Genomic DNA, 13109 nt, shown 5'->3' with positions numbered 1-13109 from the left:
GTTAAAAACAAACCAGACAGAAGAAACATTTTGTACATAAGATATATAAAAGATACAGCCATGTGAACACTTAGAATGGCTTCCATCCGTTTGCCTGTGTTCTGCTCAGAGAACCATGTTCCACCCTTCAGATACGTAAGAGACATTACAAGGACAGCTGATCAGGGTTTAAAGTGTGTGCCTCTTGTGTTATGTCTCTGGCTGTTGCGTGACTCTAACTATGTGACCATTACTGCTTTATACAAATATAATTTCAAATGCAACAAGTCCCTCATCTACATAGAGAACTAATAGCATTGTGACTGACTAATGCAAAGACAGGGAACACCTTCATTACACTCATAAATATTGAATATAAATTGCTCCTTTTGGTGTCTGACAAGACATGACATGATTTACAAAGCAGTTTAACTTAAGTTGAACTAAAGAATTGTGAGCAATGTATTGACAGAGACATTTTGCTGTTAGACAAGACTGAGTCTTCAACCATGCTAGCAGCTCTATGAGGCTGTTCTTGCTGTAGGCACAGCGGTGCTTCCACCTAAATGCTAATCTCAACATGCTAACATGTTGATGTTTAGCAGGCATGCTTATCTTGTTTACTGTTTTAGTTTAAGTATGCTACATCCACATATCAGCTAGGCTCTAATGCTGTTTCTGCCCCTGCAGTATGTGTCTTCCGATGTTGTCTTTGCTCCTAAGTGAGCAGCGTTTGCAGTACCATCAGGGTGCCCAGTTTTAGCATCATTGACCCTACTGGGAATGGACCTCCTGACCTTTGCAGTGTGAGTGTTTTGCTCCTCCAAGCAGTAAAGTTGATAAGCAGTCAACTCTCAGAGCACAGGAGCATCGACGATCATTATCCAAAGGAACATTAGTTCCGTGAGACAGATATCTGAGGACAGTGTTTATCATGCGTAGTTCTTGCACAGCAGTGGTCACTGTTTACATAAGCGGTGTCTGACTTTCAAAGATAAAACTCTTCTCTTCCTGGAGTGTCCACACACTCAGTGGGCTGGTTTTAATTAACTGAGGAGAGCAAGAATTTTACACAGATGAGTTGTGTTTTATTCTCATCTGTGGGTATATTTTAACTTCTGAAAGCAGTCTCCCAACTGGATGCCAGGCACTGCATCCCATTTGTCATGCAAACTAGACACTGGATGAGCCTTTCCCCAGGCTAGGAGCTGAGAATCACTCAGTGGGTTTGTTCAGATATTTCCATGGTGTGATGGTTTATAATTCAAAATGGATGGAGGTAGGACATTTTTCATGTAAGTTTTTGCTCTCTGCACGCTTCACCAAAGTTCTCTTTTTCTTTGTAGATTAGATTTAAAAATAGTGATTGTTCATTTTCTTTAGTCTGAACATTATTCTCTGTATTCTAGATACTGGATCTGTGAATAAAAGCATAAAGAAGTATCGAGGTGCAAATCATCACCTCTGGCAGTCATGAGGAATAGAGGGTATGTATCGACATCTCTTACTCACACAAAGATTTTTCTGGTGCTCCTGCTGAGCACCTAAGCAAACTCACTCTCGTTGATATGATAAGTACAATACATGCATACTTACATATACACTTGCACAAACACACACATATGTATGCATGAGTTTGTGTGTGTATGTGATTATATATACATGTATATATTTATTTGTGTGCATATATGTATGTAAATAAATAATTACGTATATACACATACATATTATGTATGTGTTTATATCTATGTATTGATCTGTTTGTGCACACAGAGTGATAAGATATACAAGATACTGTAGGTACAGACTGAGTAGTACTCCTTATGACAAGTGAATTGAACTTCATATCTAAAATTGTTGCAGTGCCGCTGATGAGCATCGGAAGAAATTCTGACAGGATATAAATACCTGTTCCTATTTTAATGCAGGGTTTGACAGTATCATCAAAGAAAGCAAAGACAGTACACTGCACGTCGGTTGACTGTACCTTAATCTTAAGGGCTCCGTAAAAACTTCTGCGTGGTTTTTATGCTGAATCTGTTTTTGCAGTTGAAGGCACAACAGCTCGTTCCCACTTCTATTTTCATGTTTGCTTTTCCATATGAATGCAGGGTGGCTGATAATGGCTGTGGTGTTTTTGCCATTCAGGTGGGAGTCATCACAGCGATTACACATCTGCCAATATCCTGTTAATACCCCGATTCTTATGCATAGGAAACACAATAACACACACTCAAAATGCCTATGTTTTTAGATCGATCAAACTGAGATCAGCGTTAACAGTTTCACATAAGACAGATGAGCGTAAATAACATACCCAGTCTTGTTTCAGGAAGATCCACATCCTTAGTGGCGTTTCAGCGGACCTTTACTAGTGATTAACCTTGCAAACAACCGTAACGTAAATGTTAACATTCAGCACTGCGATGCTGAAAGTTTGCTGCTCCATTAATCCACAGGACAATAAAAACTACACACCCATGAAAAAACCAAACAACTGTCATCCCGGAACACTTTGTTACTGCGGTCATGGACACAACCACTAACAAGAAAGTTGCATGCCTTCATACTTTTGTATGCTTTCATTTGTTTTCTAGAGTAAAGTGATGTCTGAATGACCCGGTAGTTGTTATATCTGTCGCCTCAGTAGCAGCAGTGAAAAATCACTCCTCTTCATAACATAAGGGTCACATCTAACATGTGTTCTTATTTTCTGTTTATACCTTTGTCTCATATTTTCATCTAAACTAGCCCATTAACAACTTTCCTTCATCTCGTCCATTGCATTTTTCACTTCCAGCCCCCCATCTGAATTTAACGTCACATGACTGCAAACAGCCTTTCAGTTTATTACAACTTGGATTTTCAGGTTTCAGGTTTGCACCCCTGAAATGTTGGTGATAATCACGTATCGGGCAAGAAAACAGCCAAATATTGTATAGTTGACACCAAATTCAATGGTGAAGCAGGAAATAGGCATTTAAACTGTGATTTATTCTTAAATCAGACATTTTACAGTTTGCCTTTATTTTATCTTCAGAATAAGTTTGATTAATCTTTTTGATAGTTTGAGTATTTGTGTATTTTGCTCCACTGGACAAATTTTTCACAAAGTTCAAGGTTCAGTGTTTTTATTTATCTATTATTCTACAACACAGGGTTGTACAAAGAAGTGCACACTGTAGTCCTTTTATGTTACACACGAAACAAAAAAAGATTTTTTATGGTGAAGTGGGGAGTTTGAGCAGTCTCGCAGCCTGAGGAAAGAGGGCACTCTGTAATCTGGTGGTACGAAAGGAGATACTTCTGTATCGCTTGCCAGCCAGCAGCAGGGTGAATATGCTGTGACTGGGGTGGGTATTGTCCTTTAATATCCTTTGGGCTCTGCTCAGGCACCTCAGCTGACCGATATCACTGATGCTCAGTAGATAGATATCAGGGATGTTCTGGGTGATTTTAATCGTCCAGTGCAGGGCCCTGCTGTCCTGGACCGCGCACATTCCATGCCAGTTTGTAATCCAGCCAGTATGCTTTCCATCACTGCTGTGATCAAAAGTTAACAAGAACGTGGTACAGGAATTTTGCCTTGTTAAGTATCTTTAAGTTTTTATAAGTTGTTTTCTTTACCCAGGTGGAGATGTGTGATGGCCATAACAGGTTCTCCATGATGCTGATTCACAGGGACCTAAAACTGTTCCCCTGCTCCAACTCAGCTCTACTGATATAGACATGGGTGTGTGTCTTTGCCTCTTCTTTTTTTTTCTAAAAGCAATAATCAGCTCTTTAGTTTTGCTGATGCTGAGCAGTAGGTTGTTCTCTGTGCATCACCCTGCAAGATCGTTGACTTCCGCCTTAGATGAAATCTCATTGTTGTTTAAAAATCGGCCGCTGATTGTGAGACTGGTCATCAACAAACTTCACACGAAATTCTCTGCACGTCTGGAATAGGGTCCAGTCATGGGTATACAACGTGGACAGGGATGGGCTGAGCACACAGCCCTGGGGGGCTCCGGTGTTGAGCACTGGAGTGGAGGAGATGTGATTGCCAATCTGAACTGTCTGGGGTCTGTTTGTGAGGAAATCCAATACCTAGCTGTAGAGTGTGGTGCTCAAGCCCAGACTCAAGCCCGTCAGTTTCATGAGGGAGGACGTGTTGAATGCTGAGCAGAAATCAGCAAACAGCATTCTGATGCAGGTGTTTCAAGGTGTGAAGGAGTAGTTGAGATCTTCTGTGGATTTGTTGGTTCTAAATGCAAACTAGTGAGGGTCCTGGCTGGTTGGGGTGTTGTCTTTAATGGTCTGGAGAACCAGTTTCTCAAAGGACTTCATCAAAATGGGCATGAGTGCTACAGGGTTGCAGTGTTCCTGGACTTCAACTATTAATTTTTGTGAGTTCAGTGTTATTACTGATTAGAATGATGAAGAATGATTCAGTGGATTCTACTGTGCATTTAAACATTCCACTCAAAATCCATATACTGTTGTTCTGGAGCTTTCCATCATATTACACAGTCTCAATGAGCAGATGAAGTTTGCGGATGTGCCACGGAACAGCATGTGTTCAAATTTTCCATTATTCTGATCATTTTGATCTCTTTTCCTCTATGGAAACTTAAAACTTGAGCGTGACTGTTCATCGTGACCTTGGAAAAAGCAGTGAAAGAAAGTCCACTGCTTTTTAAGGCATTTTAAGGATTTTTCATCCATGTTGGATAAAATGGTTCATGTCAACTGCTGCTGTTTCCAAGGTCACGAATGAACTGTCCCAATTTAAATGAACAAATTGCAGAATGATAAATATTTGCATAAAGGTTTCATATTCGCACTTTGTGGATTATTCAGTGATGATCCAAGAGGCTACATCATATTGAACGTGTACAACTCAGACTAATACATTGGTCTAGCTTTGTCTCTGGCTGGTACACCGTCGGTGCCTGAACTTCCCTGCCTGACCTTGGCTTTTGACTTTGCCCTGTTTACCTGTCCTGCTTAGATGGCTGATGAGACCTGCTGCTGCCTAACAGGACGTGCTGTTAGTTTAGTACCAACCTCAGCTGGATGGGGGTGGAGAAGAGTGTAGGTAGGCAGAGCAGTAAATCCACACCGTACTCATCCATCAATGTGCCCATGTCGCCGCTCTCTCCCTCCCTCTCTCTGCCTCTTTCCCTCCAGCTTAGCTGAGCTACGTCCCTCCTTATACACGTTCTGTGGCACATGATTAATCCTGCCTCTCATATCTCTTCTCATGTGTCAGCACCTTCGCTGCTTTATAGGCTTATACTGAAATGAAGTGACAATTCCGCTCTGAAATATCACCAAATTAAGACTGCTGGCATGTGTAAACAACGCAAATATACACCAAAAACCATAAATCAAATGGAGGGCGATGCCTAACTCTCCTATTAAAACTTTGTTGACCCTGTAATATTGAAAGGTTGTTTTGTGTGGTTGAGCCTTTTTAGCTGATTCTACATTAGTCATCTCTCAGCTGACTACTCATTATTGATGATATTTGTGATGTTTTGTGCATTAGTTCTTGAAAAATTATATTCATAAATCACACATGGATTTATTGTAGTGTAGGTCACAAATAAACATTGGCATTTGGCAGATCTTAACAGGCCATTTCACTGATGCAATTGCATTTATGTGCAGGAGAATAACATAAGCCATGTAGCTGAGATACCAGTGGAAAATACAAAAAGTAAAAGATGCCTTATGAGTGTGCTTGACATTTACTTGCATGAAGTCTGAACTGAAATTTGAATTCTCTTGTCTTCTTACGAAAGGAAACATAAGGATATAGTGGATATTGTGCATATTTATCAAAATTTTCAAAATGAGAAAACCATTTTTTGGATACTCTTGTGGAGACAGTGTTCAAGCCCCTGAGTTGGTATTTTTCTAACACTAACAGTTGAGAAGCAATGTAACTAAGGGTCATGTCGACTTCCATTGTGCACCACAGACTGGAAAACATCATACCCCTGTATAGCCCATAACCCTGTACATGGTATTTTTCCCGCATTTTCAACATGCTTGCATGTGTTGGTTGACATTGGGAGGACCAGTTTGCTTCACGTTTGGACAACACTCAAGAAGTGGAAGATATCAAGCGAGGCTAACTAGCTTCCAGCTTTAACACTTGCAAGATTTATGAAGTGACTTCCTCTTTCCGAGTAGAGATTAGCACAGATTTCCTACAGATGTTACCAAACTCACAGCAGTGAGTAGTCCTGTAATTTTGGCAGTCCATACTTTTCCCAGTAATTGGAGTCACAACACAATGTAATTAGCATACAGCACCAATATACAGAGCTCTACCCGCAGATATGGGCTTGGAACCACTAACAGTATCAACCCCCAAGCAGGTTAATTGCATGTTGCATTCTGTTGGAATTTAAGTAACAGTTCATTTGTAATGCCTGCCCACACACATATTATGCCAATTTAATTACACCATTGACAGTGTTGGTCGAAACCAAAGGGTCACAATAATTTGACCAAATAAGTACATGAGTCAGAACGAACAACCAGAATATACTGTATACTGATTTCTTCGGAAAAAAAAAAAATCAACACCTTCTAACATGATTCATTCACGTCAATTTAGTTTGTGTCAGAAGTGCTGCAAAAAACTTCTTAGTTTTAAGTCACTTAAAGTTTTGCAGGATTATAGAGGAAGGACACTTGAATGGAAAGGAGAGGGAGGGGAAATATCTGTGGAGCTGTGGAGTGTGTGTGCGTGTGTGTGTGTGTGCAGGCTGCTGGGGATGAGACAGCCGGAGAGCTCTCTGAAAAATCTTAACTGGCTCCTGGCTTCTGACGCTGACTCGCCTGCATATGCATGAAGTCAAACGTTGTGAGCGCATGCAATTGATTGAAAGGAAATATGACAAGCTTCATCGTACAAGCGCGCACATACGAGCTCAAGATAATGCACATGTACACACACATAGACACACATCTATTCATATGTAAGGCACAGCTCTGAAACCAGCTGTTCCACTGTGTTTAAATTATCACCTGTCAGCACAAATTTAGCCTTCCTCTGAAGGGGCTGGAATTTAAATTTTCAGATCTGCCATAGAAATCACCCACCACCCCTCCTTCCGCTGTCATCCATCATCAAGTACAGGCAATGGAGGCCTAGCCATCAGTTTTCCTCATTTCCTTTTAAGATCACAGGGATTTAGTTCTTACTCATGCAGCTCTGCACAGTAACTGAAGATGGAGTAGGAAAAATGTACAAATTCTCAGACACACAGGTTCTATCAGCCGGCCAAAATATGACAAATCAATAAATATATGCTACTATCACACAATATATGCCTCTTCCTCTTGGTTTTACAGATAAAGATATTTCCTCCTAGAGATTTTCTCCTATGGTCTGTTCCAGTTTAACATCAAGCAAATTTTCAGCTCAATTTGTTCATGCAAATTTGACAGTTTGTGTTTTGTAGTCCTTTTTTCAGCTAACTAACCAAAGTACAGGCTGTGCATAAGTCAGCTGTAGCTGTTAGCATGTTTCATGAAGTAAAGCCATATATCCACAGGTTGTGCCTAACATTTCCGATCAAATGGAAACAGTTTAAAGTCACACAGACAAATCTTTGCCTCAGTTTGCACTACCATGAGCAAATGTGTGTCTGTTCCCATCCACTCACATGTTTGCTTTGACAGTGTGCCACTGTGTCACCTGTAAAATTTGCTTTGCACTCAGTCTGAACACATCTTTATCCTCACATAGTCACACTATATGCCACAAGCTTGGTTTTTATAACAGGATTTAAGTTTGGAAAGCAGTCAACAATGACCTGATTTACCATCTTCCCCAAACTTTATTAATGTCTGAGTGAAAGAAAGCACTGTCACACATCTATTGTACTGCTATTCCATGGCCTTTCAAGACTGAACTCAGAGAGGTAAAATCACCAGATGGGTTTGATCCAAATGGGTTTGTGAGAAATGGAAGTCATTTCGCCATTTGCATTTTCTTTCAGCCGTATTAGTATTTCTAATTAACTGATCAAGCATACAGGAGCAGCCAGGCCATTGGTCTTTGGCCATGTGGGTAGTGAGGTTTGCATCTTTCTCTCAGCAGCCGTGGACATGAAAGGAGATCAATAGTGCACGTCCTCAGAGGAATCATCATTTTGATCCTGGTTGTGACTCTGACGCATGTCTGTCCTCACTCAAGCCTCTGCCTTCTGTGTAGGCCACTGGCAATGAGCAAGTGGTAATGACTAAAATGACACAATTACCCCTAATTCAATGTAAATGTCGTGCTGTGGCAAACCTTAGACCCACGGCACTCCATCAGCCCCAGGGCAACAAAGATGGCCGTCCTGTTGTGGCTTAAATGTTCCAGAGTAACTATAAAAGGCTGAACGCTTACTTCTCCTTCGCTTCCAGGCATCTAGATATTTCAGCCCAACACAATAGAAGATATAGTGTAGTCAGCTTATTTATGGATTGACGCTGTTCCCTTTTAGCTTGCAGGGCAGAGCTCTGCCACGGTCTAATGAGGCAGAAGACAACCTGAAATCAATAGCTGCTCCCAGCGCAATGCAATGAGAGCAGCCCCAACAGAGGACTCCAGTAATTAAACGTATTTCACCATGTATAACGGCCGGCTGGTTAAAGGTTGGAGAGCAGGAGAGTAGTTTCGCAGAGTTTGTTCGAATGTAGGTTAAGTCTATTTTTTTTCTTGTCAAACCTTATCTCTCCCCTACCTTTGCCAGCTGCGAGGTGCTTTTAGTCTGCAGGGTAATGTATCTCCTGGCCTTGTTAGTCTTAATGCGTAGAGGCTTAGCGATTCACTGTAGTTGACTGCTTTGGCCTCAATGTAAATGCTGGATGCACTGCAAATAATTGCAGCAGTGCAACGGGTTTATATTTGTGTTTTTCAGTATATTTACCTTGACAAATCCACAGTGGGCATGAACTGGCCTCATCTCTCACCAATCTATGGATAATAGTGTTGCAGAGTGGGCGGTTTTGGAATCATTTTTCGGCCCTGTAAACTTGCATTCCAGAGCAACAGAGCAGCACATTCTGACTTGATATGTAATACTATAGATTAATGTTATGACCATCAGTTTCAATTGTACATTTTTTTTCCTGTCAGTTTGATATGATCAGTGGCTTTGAAATACTACAATACACATTAGCCTTAACCAACTTTGCTATGAAAAAGAGGCTAGTCACAGGCGTAAACATAACAAATTCTTCATTAGTGTGACAGGGAAACTGTTTTATACTGCTTTGAAGTATTACTGTATTATCAGGTTTATACAATACATAATGTTTAGTTCTCTAGCTTGCCATTAGCTGAACACTTAACGGTCTTGATGATCGGTTGTTTCTCAGTGGAATCCATCTCGGGAGTCAGACTTGACTTTTCTTAAAGGAGTACTTTGGCAACAAAGCACAACAGTGATATATTAACACTGCATGAAGTTATTGCAACATGTATTGCATTTTAAAATGTAATCCTTTGGTTGATGTATTGAGGTTACTTTAATTTTTACCATCATGGTTATAATTATTACTGTGACTATTAACTTGTTTCTCAAGTCTGCGGTATGTATATTCTGTGATATGCTGATATTGGGCCACGAATTGTCTAAATAAGGAAATCACAATATTCCACTCTGGTCTGGTCAGGACTCATGTCCTCAGCCACGCCCTCAGGAAGACCCATTGTGGGTTGAAATTGGTTTTTGCTATTGTGATATTTTTGCTTTGATATGCCTTAATTAAAAAGGCTTTTTGACTACATCCTCTGCTCGGTGCCAGTGTGACTGAAGCAGGCTCATAGCTCCTCTTTTATATAATTGTAAAACCAGATAAAAACATTCACACACACACATTCTTGTATTTTCAAACTATAAACAGGTTAGTTTCAACCAACACGGGGGTAAATTAGACATATCCACCACTGTCACCCAGCTAGACGAATCTCCTATTTCTAATATTACTCTTTGTTATTTTCAAGAAGATTTATTTATGTTGGTTTTTACAAGCAAGCTATTATTGGGGAGATGATTCACCTTCTGTAAAATTGTGAAATAAATGGTAGAAATATGGTGATGAAAGCCAAACAAAAGCAATATCCAAGGCTGTTGCCTCAGGCTTTGTGGCTTTTTATTGTTGCATATTGCTGCCGGACAACTCAGACAAGCTGCTGGTGTTGGGCCATAATTGAAGTTGATATTAAAAGACAGGAGCAATGCGTAAGTCATAAGAGGAACACAGCAGGGTCATCGCAGCCAAATGACACGCTGATGTAACTGCAGTCACCTTTCCTGTATACTTGACAAACTGCTGCCACCAGGCTACACTGGGAACAAAACAGATACATAAACCACTGCCCTTCACACAAGCCCTTGACTTCAGCGCTTTGGCATAATGGCATTGTCACCACTTAAGATGTACTCAACGGACAATCACATGAAGGAGAGAGTAAAATTTGAAATGACATCAACTTCACCTCGAGCTGTTTCCACGCTACGTGAAGGGTAACTGCTGTATTATTGAAACGCCTGCCAGACACGGAACGCATTACAGCCCGCACCCACCATTTTTAAGCAACATTAATTTTAGACCATGCTGATTTCAGCCTGTAATGTGCTGACAACGTGATACCTGGAGAAAATTGAAAACAGTATTGTTAAGAAATGGCTCGCCCTGAACAACAGGTGTGCAACAACAGCAAAACATTGTCTTTGTCCATAAGTTACTGATGCTTCATGCTGAGTGTAGTCCCATTAGTTGCACATTCCAAGAGCCAAAGAGAAAGTGTCTTTACACTCCTTGGCTTGGTCTCTATCGAGGATCATGTGCTATAAGATGGGTGGGGCACTGTAATCTGTCATAGTGGGCCACTAATGTCACTGGCATCCTCCTCCAGCAGCATGAAGAATGAGTGTTTGCATAAAAACTGCACTGTACAAAAATTTAGTTTAAAAAGAAATAAAATCTTGTCCTTAAAAGGTATTTTTATGAACGGTAATGTGAGCTCAGTCCAATTGAACTTGAGTTAAATGCTTTGATACACTCTTGAAAACAACCTGATTTACTTCAGAAAGTTTAAAGCTTTTTGCAAATCAGATCAAAACTCATTTTTACTATATGAGCTTTGGAAATGGGATTACTCAACTCAAATTTCAGAGATGCTGTGTGTCTCAGAATGGCTCCTGGACTCACATTTCCAGCTGTGCTTTGTGGCACTTAATGCTGACGTCAAGTCCATCATGACATCATGGCATCATCAAACTGGTTGATGCTGTGTGGGTTTTTTTTTTTTTTTTTTGGTTTTTTTTATTAACTTCAGCTGCAGAGAGAAACAGGGCCTTTATTTGAAACAGCTCTTTGTTCTAATGTCTTGTTTCCAGCTAGTTTATATTTTTTAGATCATTTTTTAAGCCTGTCTGTTTTCTGATCTGCTTCCATTTTAATTTGTAGTTGATCCTGTTTGTTTGAAACTTCCTCCTCTTGATGAATTCATTATAATCTACATTTCTACATCTACATTTCCATCTATACAGTAACAGTCATGTCATACTTGCCACTGCTACAGAAATACTGTTTTTATTGACAGTTATTTCCAATTATGTCTGCTTTGCAGTTTTTTCTAACATTATTAAGCTGCTTTCAGTGAAACTACACTTCAAGCACACAGGTTTTATACTGGAAGCCTTATTGGCTCATTCAGTTCCTTGAAGGCTTTTAATTTGTAAAAAAGAGAAAAGCATTCTTCACAGTTCAGGATGAAGACACAAGGAAGACACAAGAGTTTTATAATAGCGACAATGTGTTTTTGGTAAAAATATTTGTGATATGTAATCTCATTCAGATTGTGGAGTGTGTAAACTGCTTGTTCGGTGCGTGTTGATCTAATAGGTGGGTGTGTTAATGAATGGATGATTGAGCACAGCCTATACAAGCTTTGTATGCGGTGTCAAGTCAGAAACCCTGTTGTCTGAAGGCTTTTAATTGGAAATATCTCAGTGTTGAGTTTCATTGATGGTAACGTAAGTGTTTGACTTGTTTAATGCATTAAAACGGTATCTTTGTTCAAAAGAGAAGCTGACAGCAGCAGACTCTGCTGTTGTACTGATGGAATTAGTTTTGTGGAAATAAACATTATACTGAATTTACAATGTGAATTCTTAGAGTCCAGATAATTACACCCAATGTTTGTTTTGTTTTTTTTAACTTTGACTTCGCAAGTGATCAGCCATTATTTCTTTGTGCTGACCACATCCTTTATTTAAAGCCCCCTTCCATTAAAAACTGCATTTTTCTTATTTCTTGGATGTTTGAGCTTCACTGTGCAGAGTTTGACAATAGAAGGCTGTTTCCACATTCGTCTGCTGAACGGGGAAAGTTTTTCTCTGCTCACCTTAGCTTACTAACTTAGTTTAAGATGTGTATGTTACATACAGGACTGTGTGACATCACAACTTTGGAAGCCAATCAAGGTCCAATAGGCAACTTAGACAAGAGTGATGTGGAAACTTCAAGCCTTCAGGTCACATATACTGACAGCTGCTTTTTCAGTGAAGTAGGAGACATGTTGTGTCCAGTAGTTTTGAAAGAACAATATTTGCATATTCATATTCTGGAAGGAGGAGATGGAAACCATTTCATGCACAAATTATTATTCCAAGCAGTGTTTTTATGTGTCTCATATGTCTGGAGGGGTCTTTAAATACCAGCTTTTATTTGAGAATTCATGGCAATTAAGCTCAAAAAGCAAACAAAGTTGAGCTTAGCCATCTTAAACCTGCTCATGAAGTGTAGCTCAAAGAGGCAGTTCTCACAGTAATCGCAGTGCAGTGCTTTCGGATGTACTCCTTAAAAACAGAGATAAATTGCATTTACATAAATAAGTCTACAGTATCTTACTATTTTAGTTTTACTCTGTGAACTGCTGCCCAGCTGCAGTCTGAACAAATAGTCTTTACATCACTTCTGTGGCAGAAGAAACAAAAATGAGATTTTAGTATTCAGCACAAAAAGGAATGATGTACTATGATCTGTATTTTTTGCAGTGTGAGGCATCTGTCATTGTCTTCAACTTGTGTGTTTGAAGTGATACTTCAGAGATTAAAAACAGCCTA

At 39.9% G+C, this 13109-nt stretch overlaps 1 protein-coding gene across 2 annotated transcripts in view; it reads left to right on the top strand.

The window, feature by feature from the left end:
* Window positions 1-13109, top strand: part of LOC143335877 (heparan sulfate glucosamine 3-O-sulfotransferase 5) — an 82035-nt gene that overhangs the window by 41327 nt on the left and 27599 nt on the right. Inside the window, exon 2 of one of the 2 annotated variants that reach the window (XM_076755528.1) lies at window positions 1389-1466. The exons of the other annotated variant lie outside the window; for it this stretch is intronic. The gene's annotated coding sequence lies outside the window, so the exon portion shown is untranslated. The remainder of the gene's footprint in view (window positions 1-1388; window positions 1467-13109) is intronic. 2 annotated transcript variants of the gene reach the window in all.

Source organism: Chaetodon auriga, chromosome 18 (genome assembly GCF_051107435.1).
Source record: "Chaetodon auriga isolate fChaAug3 chromosome 18, fChaAug3.hap1, whole genome shotgun sequence".
Taxonomy (NCBI): Eukaryota; Metazoa; Chordata; class Actinopteri; order Chaetodontiformes; family Chaetodontidae; genus Chaetodon; species Chaetodon auriga.
The sequence above is the reverse complement of the archived record's forward strand: the minus strand, read 5'-3'. Positions and strand labels throughout refer to the sequence as shown.